Source organism: Podarcis gaigeae (genome assembly GCF_964106915.1).
Source record: "Podarcis gaigeae genome assembly, chromosome: 6".
NCBI classification, from domain to species: Eukaryota; Metazoa; Chordata; class Lepidosauria; order Squamata; family Lacertidae; genus Podarcis; species Podarcis gaigeae.
Window position 1 is genome coordinate 62,892,013 of NC_139682.1, and position 13,718 is coordinate 62,905,730.

A 13,718-nucleotide genomic window follows, 5' to 3' on the forward strand; every position below is an offset into this window, starting at 1 on the left:
GCCATTTTTGAGAGTATATGAGTGGAACTATGTACTATGTTCCAGGTGAAGAAATGGCATACATTTACATAATGGCATTTCAGTCGTTTGACTCTATTTTCCACCCCATTGCATCATGGACTTTTGTTTGTTGCTTTTATCCACTGTAGCTCAAATTCTTTACAAAGCTGTCCCCCGTGATGTCCAGCCATGTGCACTAAGCCCCGGCTTAGCCTTCCGTCTTGTGAACACATTCTTGCATTATTTATATACTTTGCAATGCAAATGGGAGAGCTGCCTAAGCACGTGAAAACCCATCCGTTCCAAATCTGCCTTTCGTCACCTTTCTTTGCTCATTCCTATTGGGAGGCAGTAAATAACTGCAGAGAGTTGCTCTTCTCTTCTCTTTTTCGCGTTATGTATTTCCTCATTGGACAGATGCTGATGGCAGGAACACAGTTCTGCCAGTACAGTATGATGGGTCACAAGGCAGTAGTTGGCCGTTGATTTATGGAGTCCTTTCTCACATGGCAGAAAGAATAAGTACGGTGGGTAAAGTCACAATGCTTTTAAGTCTTTGCTGCTGGTAGCATTTGTTGCAAGAAGTGTGTGTGTGTGTGTGTAGACATGTGTACCTGGCAACTGGAGGAATTACATGTCTCAGAAAAAATATCTGCATGAGGTCATTTCCCTTCAGAATGACAATTATCTAGGACAGGGATAGAGAATCTGTAGCTCACTGGATGTTGCTGGACTAAAACACCAAGGGTCACTAACCTTGGATTTGCAGGCTGGGGCTGATGGGAGTTGGAGTCCAACAACGTCTGGATGGCCACCCCTTGCTTGGGATGTTTGAAAAGAGCTTTTCATAAGCTTTTATGAGGAGAAGTATCCACTCATTTATGTGGGGCATGTGGTCCATGGCTTAGGAAAGGAAACAGAACCAGGACATGGTCAAAAAGCAGTACCTGATAAGCTCCTCTTGCTAGGTGCTCTGGGAATAGACTGTACCTGGAAGGGAGCCAGCATGGTATAGTGGTTAGAGTGTTGGACTAGGACATTAGAGAGCAGGGTTCGAATCCCACTCAGCTATGAAGCTCATCGGGGAACCTTGGACCAGTCACCAACTTGCAGCCCAATCTACTTCCTGCCCGGAAACCTATGTCCCCACTGTGAAAGGACGTGTGGATCCAGAATTGGCCTCCGCAGTCACCAACGGACACACCATTAAGACTGTGCTCATGGAAGACAATCTGACTGGGCTATGAGTGATTGCCAAAGAAGAAGAAGAAGAATGTGGAGAGAGGGAGAACCTTGTATTCCACCCTGAGTTCTTGGAGGAAAAGTGGGATATTTTGTTAATCTCTTTGGGATTCTTTGTGGGAAGTGATTGATAAAGGACATTATTAATAATAATTTCATATCAATGTCATAATAAAATAAAATATGGCAACGTTGCCTTTGGTCACCACTGGGGAAAGGAGCCCAATCTGTTAATCTGGAGGTTAATGTAGGCAGCAGGTTTCTTGAACACAATAAAAGGGTAATGTATAAATGAGCCTCAAATAGCCAAACAGAATAATTTGCATTTTAACATTGAGTTTCGGGGGAGGAAAGACCTTGGCCAAGGTTGGGATGAAATCCCTTCCCCTCATGAAACTGTCGTCCCATTGCAAAAACAGGGTCCCATTTTCTGCTGCTTTCCTGGGTGAAATAACGTTTTGGAAGGGGGTTGCTGCTTATATTGAGCCTTGCCAGGAAGTATGGCCCACAGGAAACTGTGGAGACAGCTGTGAACTGCCCCTTGGTTCCCATACTTCCCATAATGCTTTGGGAGTGTCGCGGTAATGTGGCATCACTCCCTAGGCATTCCTGCAAGTGTGGCAGGTGAGAATTTGTCCAGAGAAAGACTTACATTGCTGTGAGTGGTGTGTTGTTGTTTTTTAAAGTTTAAACAGCAAGAAAAAATGTTAAACCTTTGTCCTTGACCATTGCCATATTCCAAGGCTATTCAGAATTAAGCTGGTTCAGTTCAGCATTTCAGAGTTTTGAATTCAAATAAATTTGACCTTCAACCAAACTGGGCATTTAATTACTTAATTAATTATCCTGCCCTTCCTCCCAAAGGAGCCCATGACTACAAGCACACTCATAATAAAACTATTTTTAAAAGAAATGGTCCCCCCCACAAAAAAACCATTCTAAAAACAGTATTACTTAAAAACATTATCTCATCTAGTGATCTCTAGGTTACCAGGAACAGTGTATTTCAGCTATGAAATGCCTGGGTGAACAGGAATATTTTCAAATTCCTCCAGAAAGTCACTAATGAGAAAAACAGATGCATGTTAGCAGGGAGAGCATAGACACTTTCCTAAGAAATATAAAAGCAGAGTCATATGTAAAAGTATTGTCAACAGACTTTATTCTTGAGTATTATGAGAAGATCACATACCTTCAGAATGCAGTATGAGCAAAAAGTTACATGGCTGTGTTCCTGTTAGGTTCATTTGTTCATCGGAGTAAGCCCCCCCTTCTTTTACACCAATGAAAAATACATTATGTCCCCCCCCCACCCCATAGAAATCTCCAGTCTAGCTGCTAATGTTTAGCAGTTCCAATGCTAATCCTCCAATGCTTAGAGAGCTCCAGTTTGCCTAATAAATAGTATGTGACTAAGGGCACTTGTTGATTGAACATTCTTCTTCATATGTTTGCACAAGGTTTGCAGGGAGGCTAGATGATGTTGGCTGTTTGCTGAGCATTTGTCCTGATTTGTTTGTGGATAGGTTCTACGACATCGCTTCAAGCGATTTTAATTTCGCATTTCCTTTTTTTTAAAATAGAATATTTATTAGCATTTTCAGAAGTTTTATAGAACACAAAAATCACACAAAAAGGACACAAAAAGTAAAATCCAAAAATACATATATAAAAAGAAAAAGAAAGAAAAAATCGAAAAAACAAACAATAATCACATGTATAACTTCATTCCCTTATATTCGTGAAAATATCTTTCCCGACCTCCTCATACCTTTCCACACTGCATTCCATTCTCTAATTTATTATCTTCAACAAATCCTTCCCTTAATTTTAATTAGATTTCTTAAAGTTTCCTTCCATATTACGTGATAATTACAGCTAGCAACCCCTTAATTTCAGAATCAACATCATCGTAACATTCAACAATTTTATAATGTTTCTTAAGATAATCTTTGAATTTCTTCCAATCCTCTTCCGCAGTCTCCTTCCCCTGGTCTCGGATTCTGCTGGTCATCTCTGCCAGTCCCATATAGTCCATAACTTTCATCTGCCATTCTTCCACAGTGGGTAGCTCTACTGTCTTCCAATACTTTGCAGTAAGTATTCTTGCTGCTGTTGTAGCATACATAAAAAAAGTCCTGTCCTTCTTTGACACCAATTGGCCGACCATACCCAGGAGAAAGGCCTCTGGTTTTTTTAAGAAGGTATACTTGAATACCTTTTTTATTTCATTATATATCTTCTCCCAGAAAGCCTTAATCCTTGGGCACGTCCACCAAAGGTGAAAGAATGTACCTTCAGTCTCTTTACATTTCCAACATTTATTGTCAGACAAGTGGTATATTTTTGCAAGTTTGACTGGGGTCATGTACCACCTATAAATCATTTTCATAATATTTTCTTTTAAGGCATTACATGCCGTAAATTTTATACCGGTGGTCCATAACCATTCCCAGTCTTCAAACATAATGTTATGACCAATGTCTTGTGCCCACTTGATCATAGCTGATTTAACTGTTTCATCCTGTGTGTTCCATTCCAGCAGCAAGTTGTACATTTTTGACAAATTCTTAGTTTTGGGTTCTAACAGTTCTGTCTCCAATTTCGATTTCTCCACCTGAAAACCCTTTTTCCTATCGGACTTAAACACCTCCATTATTTGATAATAATGAAGCCAGTCTCGCACTTTATCTTTCAGTTTCTCATAACTCTGCAATTTCAATTTGTCCCCCTCCTGTTCCACCATTTCCCAATATTTCGGCCATTTTGACTCCATATTTAGTTTTTTCAGTTTCTCATAACTCTGCAATTTCAATTTGTCCCCCTCCTGTTCCATAATTTCCCAATATTTCGGCCATTTTGACTCCATATTTAGTTTTTTCACAGCCTTTGCCTCCATTGGGGATAGCCACCTAGGAGTTTTATTTTCTAACAAGTCTTTATACCTGATCCAGACATTATACAATGCTTTCCTGACAATATGATTTTTAATTTCACATTTCCCAATTACTTTCCTAACTGCAAACCGTCCAATTTGAAGGTAGTGGGGATGGCTCTGTTGCACAAGAGTGCCAAATCAGCTTTATTTGTGCAACCTAAATTTGCTGGTATTTGATTGAATCTCACCTGAAGTCCCACCAGTCTGGAAGTGCCCCGTGACTTTGTAAGAATAATAATCCTCCTTGTCTAAGGTTACCAGAAGTCCCCATTTCCCGGGGACGGTCCCCAGATTTACAAATCAGTCCCCTGACAAATCAGTCCCCTGGCAAAATCCTATCATTCCTACTGAAGTTGAAAAGTGTCACTGGATTCATTGAAAAATATCTAGTAACCTTATCCTTGTCAGAAATGCCTGGAAGTTCTAAATATGGATCATATCTTAGTAACAAACAAATTCATAGAGGACAGGCCTTTCTGGTCAAATGATGCTAGGTGACGACAACAAACAATTGGGGAGGCTCTGCTTCTGAGTTTTGCGAAGGCACTTGGCTGGCAAGGAAACAGAATACTGAACTAACTGCACCTTTGGCCCAATCCATTAGGGTCCTGCTTAGGTTATTAATCCAGGATTGGGGAACCTGTGGTCCTCCAGATGTTGTTTGACTCCATCTCCCATCATCCCTGATCACTGGACATTCTGGCTGAGGGTGAGGAGAGTTGGAGTCTGACCACGCCTCAAAGGCTTTACAATGAAACATTATGAAAAATGTTTTGGAGTAAACTCTGGAGTAAATCTGAGTACCTGCAGTTCAGCTTACAGTGTTAAACTGCAACCTATCATATACCCCATGCTACTGATTACACCCCAAAGAGCAGAAATGTGAATGCTAAGTTAGTTTTTCAAAAGACTCGACTTTCACAACTGTCTCAGGATAATATTAATCTGTACAGAGAAAAGAGATGAAAATGAAACCCGCCTGGAGGGAACAACACATATTCAGCCATTATTGCCAAATCAATTCCTACTGTTGCTTAATCATGAGTAATCAGAAACCAAATACTTCAGCAATCTCTTCACAAGCGTGGAAAAATCGGAGAGCTTGAAATGAAAAAAAGCTGATGACAAACACTCACTGAAGGAAGCTGCTGTTAATAAATGGGAAGAGGCGGGAGGACGTCAACAACGGGGAGAAGGAATGTGATTCAATAGCACACCCAAGGGGCAGAACCAAATTGACTCACAAAGTATTATGAAGATCCAGCAAGGAGCAAAAATTTTCATCAGAAGCAATTGTAGACGGTGCTGCATGAATGGGAGAATTAGACTTGGAGATATACAGAGTAGAAGAATCAAAGCTGCATCTTTGATTCCTTGCACATCTTTCTGCAGAAAAGGCAAGGCAGCTAAGCTCCAGCGCATGCAGTTGGATGAGTATGCAGATGAGAACTGTTTCACACCAATTAGTCATATCTCCCAGCCCACAATAAGGTCTGAGGCAGGAGGGAGGAGGAAGCGCTCAGACAGTCTATGGAGGGGTGACACTTGCTGCTGTGATGTGAGCACAGCAGAGACGGTGACAGCAATGGCTTGTGCTAATCTGCACCCTGATAGGCCTGCACAGCTATCAACCACAGCAAACTTCAAGCATACAGTACAACTACCAAGATGGACCAAGGTGAAAGGTTAAAGTTATTGTGACTTTTTTTTTTTGTATTGGGTCAGATTGTTATTACATGTGTGATCTTTGCTGTCTTACTTTGTTGTTTCTTCAGCTTGTAAACTGCCTTGTGTATAGTAATACAGAAAGGCGGTATACAAATGAAAAGCGAAATGAAAAATGAAAGGAATGAAAAGTTCGAGTCTGTGGCTCTGTGCATAGGCTTCGTTGAGATTTCACTGGCTGCTACATGAGACCCTGGCGTCTTGGATGATTAGATTAGAAGAAAACACGAGGCTATCAGAATAATGAAATGTTAAGGAATGCAGAGAAGACAATAGTCACTGTCCCTAAAAAATAAAAAGTGGAATCACTTTTATTGAACAGTTTTGGAAAACAAGCACTGGGATGTGTCAGGCTGTACATCAGGACTCTGCACAGTTCCTCCTAATCTGGACCTCTGATCTATGGCCTTGGATCAGTTTGGGGGACACCCGACTGGAATCCAGCCCCAAAATGAAGGAAGGCACTTGTAAAGAAGCACCCTGCAGCTGGCAGGATTGAATACCCTGCACACCAGCTGGTGAGGAGAGGATGTTTCAGTCCTGCTGAGATGTGCTTTCACAGCAGACTCCCTGCAGGGTAAGGGGCTGGGGCTGCCTGTCTCCTTCTCTTCCTACCCCATGCGTGACAGCTCTAGATTGTGCTGAGCAGCCAGACCTAGGGCAAAACAAGGATCTTTTCAACTGATTTGGGCAAAGCATAGAGGTCCTGAAATTAGCCCTGTTTGGGCTTTGGCAATAACTTAGGTGAATAATTTCGGAAGAAGCAAGAATTCTTGCTACACTTCTTCCCCAGATATATTAATCCAAAGCCAGCATAGGTTCACCTATGTAAGTATTGGGATTGATATAAAAGATGGGAAAGTCCATCCTGCTGATGAATAGAAGAGGTTTAAAAGCGTCCTTTCTCATGCTCTCTCTGCTTGCTGTTCCTTCGGCTCTGCTTCACATGCTTCTATGCAGCTGAAGGCCACAGGATGCTGGCCCACAGCCCTGGATGGGTAACTTTGAACTTTATTCCAAAATGCTAATAAGCTGGGGAACTTAGAAATTCTGTTTCACCAACTCGATCGGCTGGAGGAAGTTAGAAGGAGGCCAAATAATCAATTAGCATAGGAAGTAACAAACGCTGAGTGCTTTGTCAAGGCAACTGCGCCGCTATTCTTATGCCAGCTTCAAACTATATTTTCTATTGATGTATTACATTGCTTTGCATTTTTTCATATTCACAGCCAAGTGGCTATTTAAAGCTCTGTGCCAGACCAAGAAATAAGTAACCAAGAACCGAACGGCATGCAACGTTAGTTACATGCAAGCCATGAATATTTTGAAGTTGTGAGAACTCAATCCAGAACATGCTCTTTTTAGCATGCATTGGGGGCCATGCTAAATATCATCGCCTCTTTACTGCTTTTTGCCCCTAAAAGTGTTGTTTGCTACAAACAGCACACAGGGAGGTGTTTGTAGGCTACTGGCCCATCTAGGTCTGTACTGTCTACACTCCAGGGTTTCAGAGTGGAATCCCCAGTAATTCTGCACATTCTCCAGTCATTATGCAGTGTTTACATAACATTTCCATCAAACGGGTGTAAGCCTCTCGAATGAATAAGCCCAGCATGATTATCTTTATTGAGGAAACTTCATGGGTGCCATCGATTGTCTTTATTTTGCATGCCAGACAATTGCAATACCTTAACACTTTATTTTGCATGCCAGACAATTGCAATACCTTAACACCGAAATGCACATTCTCCCTAGCGGCACGAATTCCTCAAAATACAAAGTTATTCTGGAATATACACTGACTGGGGTCGATAGGACCTGGGGTCTTCTCAATATTTGGAGGACAGCAATTTGCGGAAAGCTGGTATGTATAAAGTAAAATGAAGCAGACACCTCTTTTCACCTAGGTTGCAGTAGCCTGGGCTGGTAATAGTAAATATTCTGAATCTTGGAAATGCATTTTGAATTTCTAAGGGCAAAGTGGTAATTGGCATGCTGAAGGGAGATGTAGAAATAATTGCTTGATAATGCCTGAAAAGACATTCTCTGTATAGAGCAGTTGCAGAGTGACAGCAGAAGGTCTCCAAGCAACACTGCTGAGTGCATTCCAAGAACAATCCCCCATTATTTAAAAAAAGCATGCTCTCAGGGCTGGCTCAGCTCTCAAATCAAGCATTTAAAATGTTTTCCAGCTTCTCCACAGCCTTGCTCTGTGGCACTGCTACCAGATGCACCCCCCAAGCATGGCCAGCCCATCCAGCAACCAGTTTCACACAGCGGCTAGCAAGGGAGCCTTAAGGTGAGCTCTGGGTCATGGAGAAAATTCCAGAAGTATTCAGCATCCCTCACCATCCCCTGTTTTGTATTCCAACAGTCTCATTTCTGCCTGACACTTTATTTATTTATTTAGGGTTTGGGTTTTATATATATATATATTAAAAAAGAGGATTAAGTTGATAGGTCATTTGCTCCTTTACACACACACACACACACACACACACACACACACACACACACACAAACACATACTATATGTTTCATATATGTTCTGGCTACTGGTCAGTCCTATTGGTCCTCATCTCATCTATAGCAGAGTCCAGTGAATGAGAGGAGGAAGATGAAGAGGAAGACTAAGAGCCTTATTGTGAGTTAACCTGTATGTGATGCCAACCTCTGGCCCGGCATTTACTCTCAGTTTCTCTCTCTTTTTCCCCCAGTCTTAAAGTCAGCGCTCCACATTTCCACACCAGTTTGTGATTTAAAAACAAACAAACAGCCACAAGCATTCATGAAAATTCAGCAACATTTTAATCAAATGTCTCTTAATATACATGTTCTCTGTTTTTAATTTTGCCTAATATACCCATTTTTGGAAGCAAAAATTATATGATCCATTTTTATATGCTGTTTTCTCTAGCAAATGCATTGTTATAAGTACCCCATCCTGTCTTTCAAATGCACACTTTGCATAACTCAGGGCAGAAAAGTAATTACCTGATGCCAATCAGTCATGAAACCATGTTATATTTTTGGAGTTTTTTCTTGTTTTAAAAAAGTTACACGCTTTAAAAAAATGTAATATGGACCATTAAGCATCTCCCAAGAAGATCTTTTCCAGGCGTATATATCATTTGTTTCAGTCAAAACTATTTTTCATTTCGCCATTTCTGAATACATTTCGTATAATATACTGCACAAAGATATGAGTGGGAAAGATCCATAGCCTATGTGTACCAATGATGCATGGAAACTATTAAGCCCTCTCAGGAGTGAACAGAAATATCATCAGTATCCTTCAGTGTGAGAAATTGGATTTACTTTACTCCCTAGGTAGCACTGGGCGCGACGTCTACGAGGCAGCTGCATCCTGAAACGGTGCATGGGAATAGGTGTAGTAATTCATTCAACATCATGTTCCTAAGATGGAATCTGTTACTTGAAAACACCACGCTCTAGACTGTCAAACTAAAGGCAGGTGGCAGGGATAAGAAATCATATCACACCTAGCGCTTAATTTTTTTTTTTTAAGTTTGGGATCAGGTCTTCCGCTAAAGACAACCTTTAGCGTTGTCTCCAACTAAGTTTCTAACTCAGAGTAGACCCATCGAAATAAATGTCCCTAACTGGGTCCTGTTTATAATTTCAGTAGGTCTACTTTGAGTAGGACGAGCATTGGATAAAACCCACCCTTAGCTGCCCAGTAGGTCCTACACCTTACTTGTAAGTGGGTGGGATTCAGGCTGTTCCTGTTCAGCAGGCAGAAAGCATTCTTGCACACCTAGAGGGACATGACTTTCTTGTTACATTTGACATATTACAACAGTGATTCCTTGTACTGAGAACAGATTGTAGAAGTGAGCCCTTAATGAGCGCCGGAACAAAGTGATACTGGGCATTCAAGCACGTCGAGTCCTTGGGCTAGCAGTGCTGGGTGAATCTTCAAGGATCATTTTGTCCAGGCCTTTGTATGTCAAATTACTCTAGACAGGTTTCCAAGGCCCAGGTTTCAAGACAGCTCTGGCCTTCTTCAAACTAACTGTTTTATAGGAGATGCAGGCAAATGCTACCCACTGCTCTGGCATCTTGGGGCTCATCCACCCTTCCGACTTCTAGGCATGGGTCTGAGACGTTCTTCTTTCGTCCCGCTGCGTTTCCTGGGAAAACCTGCTGTTGACTGCTGAATTGGAACAAATGCCCACCAGGTTTTCTGCAGATGGACATTTGTTTCAATTCAGCAGTAAACCTCAGGCAAAGTGGCAGGACAAAAGAAAAACCTCCAGGACCTGGGAAGCCATGGAACAAACAGAAGAAATTGCGGGACAAAAGGAAATGTCCCCAATTTAATCTCCAGCCGATCTTTCTCTACTCCTTTGACCTCCATCTGACCTCCCCCCCCCCAATGGACATGGCATCCTTTTGGCCTGCTTGTTATGTGCACACTAGTCAGTTGTGCCGAATGCAGTTTTGGGTAGCTGGGTTACAAACCTGTCTCCTCTTCACGTTACCAGCACTAGTTCCCGTACTGTTAGTCTGTTGATCTAAATGCAGATTAAAACATAAATCGGTTTAAATTATGAGAGTTAAAGAAAGAGGCAGAGAGGGAAGGTGTTTTAACCACCACCACCACCAACTTTTCATTTTTTTTTAAAAAAAGGTTTCAGCCCAAAGGTGTTCTTACACGATTCCCCTTAATTCCACTAAGGATTTTGCTCCATGTTTAGGCTCCCTAAACATGTGCCACACCACTCCAAACAGTTCCCAACTCTCAGAAGCATCACTGGGGGCATGTATGTGATAGAGACCTGCAGGAGGAAGGTAGGTCTGTTACCATAGGGTAGTTTTGTGTGATTTTTGGTTGCAATTCCTTGCATTGTATATTATTTGTGGTTTTTTGTATGCAATGCTTTAGGCATGGCTCACCACAGAAAAGCAACAAGCTAAGTTCTTTGGCCACATGAAAGTGCTATACAAATGCTTCTTTCCCCCATTATCATCTTCACCATCATTATATAATAATGTAGCCAATTTTGCACAGGCAAAAAGCATTTGGCTCTTTCCCTGCCAGCCTGTTTGTATGCCCTTTCAAATCAGGCAAAGTTGTGCAGGGAGAATAAAATTGAAGCACGCACAAAGACCATTAGAATCACTGAAGAGCACCTGTCCCCCTGTTTTCCCTATCCAATCTATTTTTTAAAATCTCTGTGTGTGGATAGTTGATCTTTCCCCCTTTAAGAGCTGCATCTCCTTGTTGCAAAGTTGCCCTTTTAAGGAGGATTCCATTGACTGCTCTCTAATTTGTATTTTTATGGTTTTATTGCACATGGTAGTTGTGGAGTTTCAGTGAATCGCTGCTGAACCTGGATCAATGGAAGCTGCAGTGCTAATCGATGTCTCAAAGCAAATACCTTTTTGAAGCAGAACAATTCCACGCAAGCCTTGTTTACTACTCCCAAGAAGGTTAATCATTCTGCAGGGATTCAGCTCATCAATCCCCCCGCCGAAGCAAACTGACCCCTGCAGACATCAGCAAAGCACTCATTGAAATAAATCTCTGCAATCCCTGAGCCTGATTCTGTCCTCCTCACTTACCCAGTGATCCTAAATACATCTGATGGAAGGCCGTCTCATTGATTCCAATGGATTTTTGCCTCCAAGTAAGTGTGCTAAGGAGCACATCTTTAGTCTGTGTTTTCAAAGACATAACTCTATTGTCTTCATTACAAAACACTTGACCTTCACATAATGCAGACCACATGTCAAAAGTAATTTGATTCAATAAAAGATCCCAGTGACGGATGAGTTATTTACTGGCTTTATTCTCTTGAATGTATTTTCTGGTGACTTCAGGGTACCTTCTTTTTTCGGCAATGCTTGCTCTGCCTTTGACTTGCCCTGAGAAAAGAGACGCATGAAGGTTTATGAAAGTTTGATGCCGGAAATTTACTCATTCCTTCCCTTGAAATATTATGAATTTAATCAAATGTTGCCTGTAGGTTGTTTATTGTACTTTTGTTACAGTGCCCTGCATCCGGCAAGTTGAACTTTATAGGAATATTGCCAAGGGTAAAAACTGATGGCTTTATAATATGTTTTTTAAGTTATCATGCCCACGTTGGATTTTGTGCTGTATCTTCTGCATATTTACCGCAGGAGTTAAGACTGCATCCTAAAACTCTCTCTAGAATAAGAAAGGACCACACATCTCTAGCCAGCAAGTAGATGGTGACTTGGAAAAGCAGGTAAAGGAAGGCATGCCAAGGCTCCATTATCAACCCCCTCCCCAAAGTGGGATGCCACAAAGTCCCATGGATTTACGATGCCAACTGGGATAGGACATAGCACATTCCTCAAAAGGCTGGATGTGGTCTGAGGTCTAAGGTAAAGGTAAAGGTACCCCTGCCCATACGGGCCAGTCTTGACAGACTCTGGGGTTGTGCGCCCATCTCACTTAAGAGGCCAGGGGCCAGCGCTGTCCGGAGACACTTCCGGGTCACGTGGCCAGCGTGACATCGCTGCTCTGGCGAGCCAGAGCCGCACACAGAAACGCCGTTTACCTTCCCGCTGGTAAGCGGTCCCTATTTATCTACTTGCACCCGGAGGTGCTTTCGAACTGCTAGGTTGGCAGGCGCTGGGACCGAGCAGCGGGAGCGCACCCCGCCGCAGGGATTCGAACCGCCGACCTTTCGATCGGCAAGTCCTAGGCGCTGAGGCTTTAACCCACAGCGCCACCTGCGTCCCATGGTCTGAGGTCTAGAAACTGCCAATCCTTGTCATTCATGCTGCCACAATCCACAGATATCATTTTCCTGTGCCATAAGGGAAAATATTTGTACTAGAATTCTTCTATTGCTTTCCTGTGGAACTGCCAGATTTGCAAGTGCCATATACTATTTATTACACACATGCAAGAAACTGAGGGTTTAGTGCATCAGCACCTTTTCTGTGTTGTTCATTGAATCCCATTTTATGCATGCTTCCTGAAACACTTTTATTTAGGCAAGTCTACCCAGACATGTAATTTTATTATGTGCATTTGTTGTTTAAAACTAATGATTAAACTATGTTTTGATCATTTCATTATGTCTACTTGTTTTCAAAGTCTCTTGATTTTATCGGCATTTTCTCACGAGTATTTTATATTATTTTATGCAAACTGCTGACAAGGGTTTTGTTATTTCTTAAGTAGGCTATAAATGCTGTCCATAAATAAAAATCGTGACAGTTCCAGTGCTATTGCTGCATCCCTGCAGGCCTGAACTGTGCTGCTCTTGGTAGACTTCTTGTTGAGTGAGAGATTTGGAGAGATGTTGGGAAATTATCAGATCCTGCTCTCTCCTTCCCTCCCCCCTCTCTTAAACAAATTTTATTGATTTTCAAACTAAAATAACCATTAGACATGTATGCAGTTGTACAGCTAATGGTGTTTGCTTTATCCATTGTCTCTAGACATACACTTACACATTCAACATTTCTTCCTCTCTTTTGAGTGGTAGACAATTTTGTCTACCTGGGCTCCACCATAACCAGCAACCTCTCCATCAATGCTGAATTGGACAAGAGTATTGGCATGGCAGCTACAGCAATGGCACGCCTCTCCAGAAGGGTGTGGGAGAATGTGATGCTAATGACCAATACAAACATGAAAGTCTACCAGGCCATTGTGTTGAGAACACTACATTATGGTAGTGAGACATGGACAACTTACACTCACCAGGAGTGGTGCCTCTGGTTGCCTTCCACATGCTCTGCGTCAGGAAGATTTTGGGCATCACATGGCAGGACAGAGTTTCAAATAAAGAAGTGTTTTCCCAAG

The 13,718-nt window shown here is 42.0% G+C and overlaps 1 long non-coding RNA gene across 1 annotated transcript; it reads left to right on the forward strand.

Moving 5' to 3' along the window:
* The first annotated feature begins 8,150 nt into the window (after window positions 1-8,150).
* On the forward strand, window positions 8,151-12,728 carry LOC310846507. Its single transcript, XR_014565363.1, has 4 exons — window positions 8,151-8,204; window positions 10,627-10,720; window positions 11,233-12,276; window positions 12,654-12,728. It is a non-coding gene; the product is annotated as an uncharacterized lncRNA (long non-coding RNA).
* The last annotated feature ends 990 nt before the right edge of the window (window positions 12,729-13,718 follow it).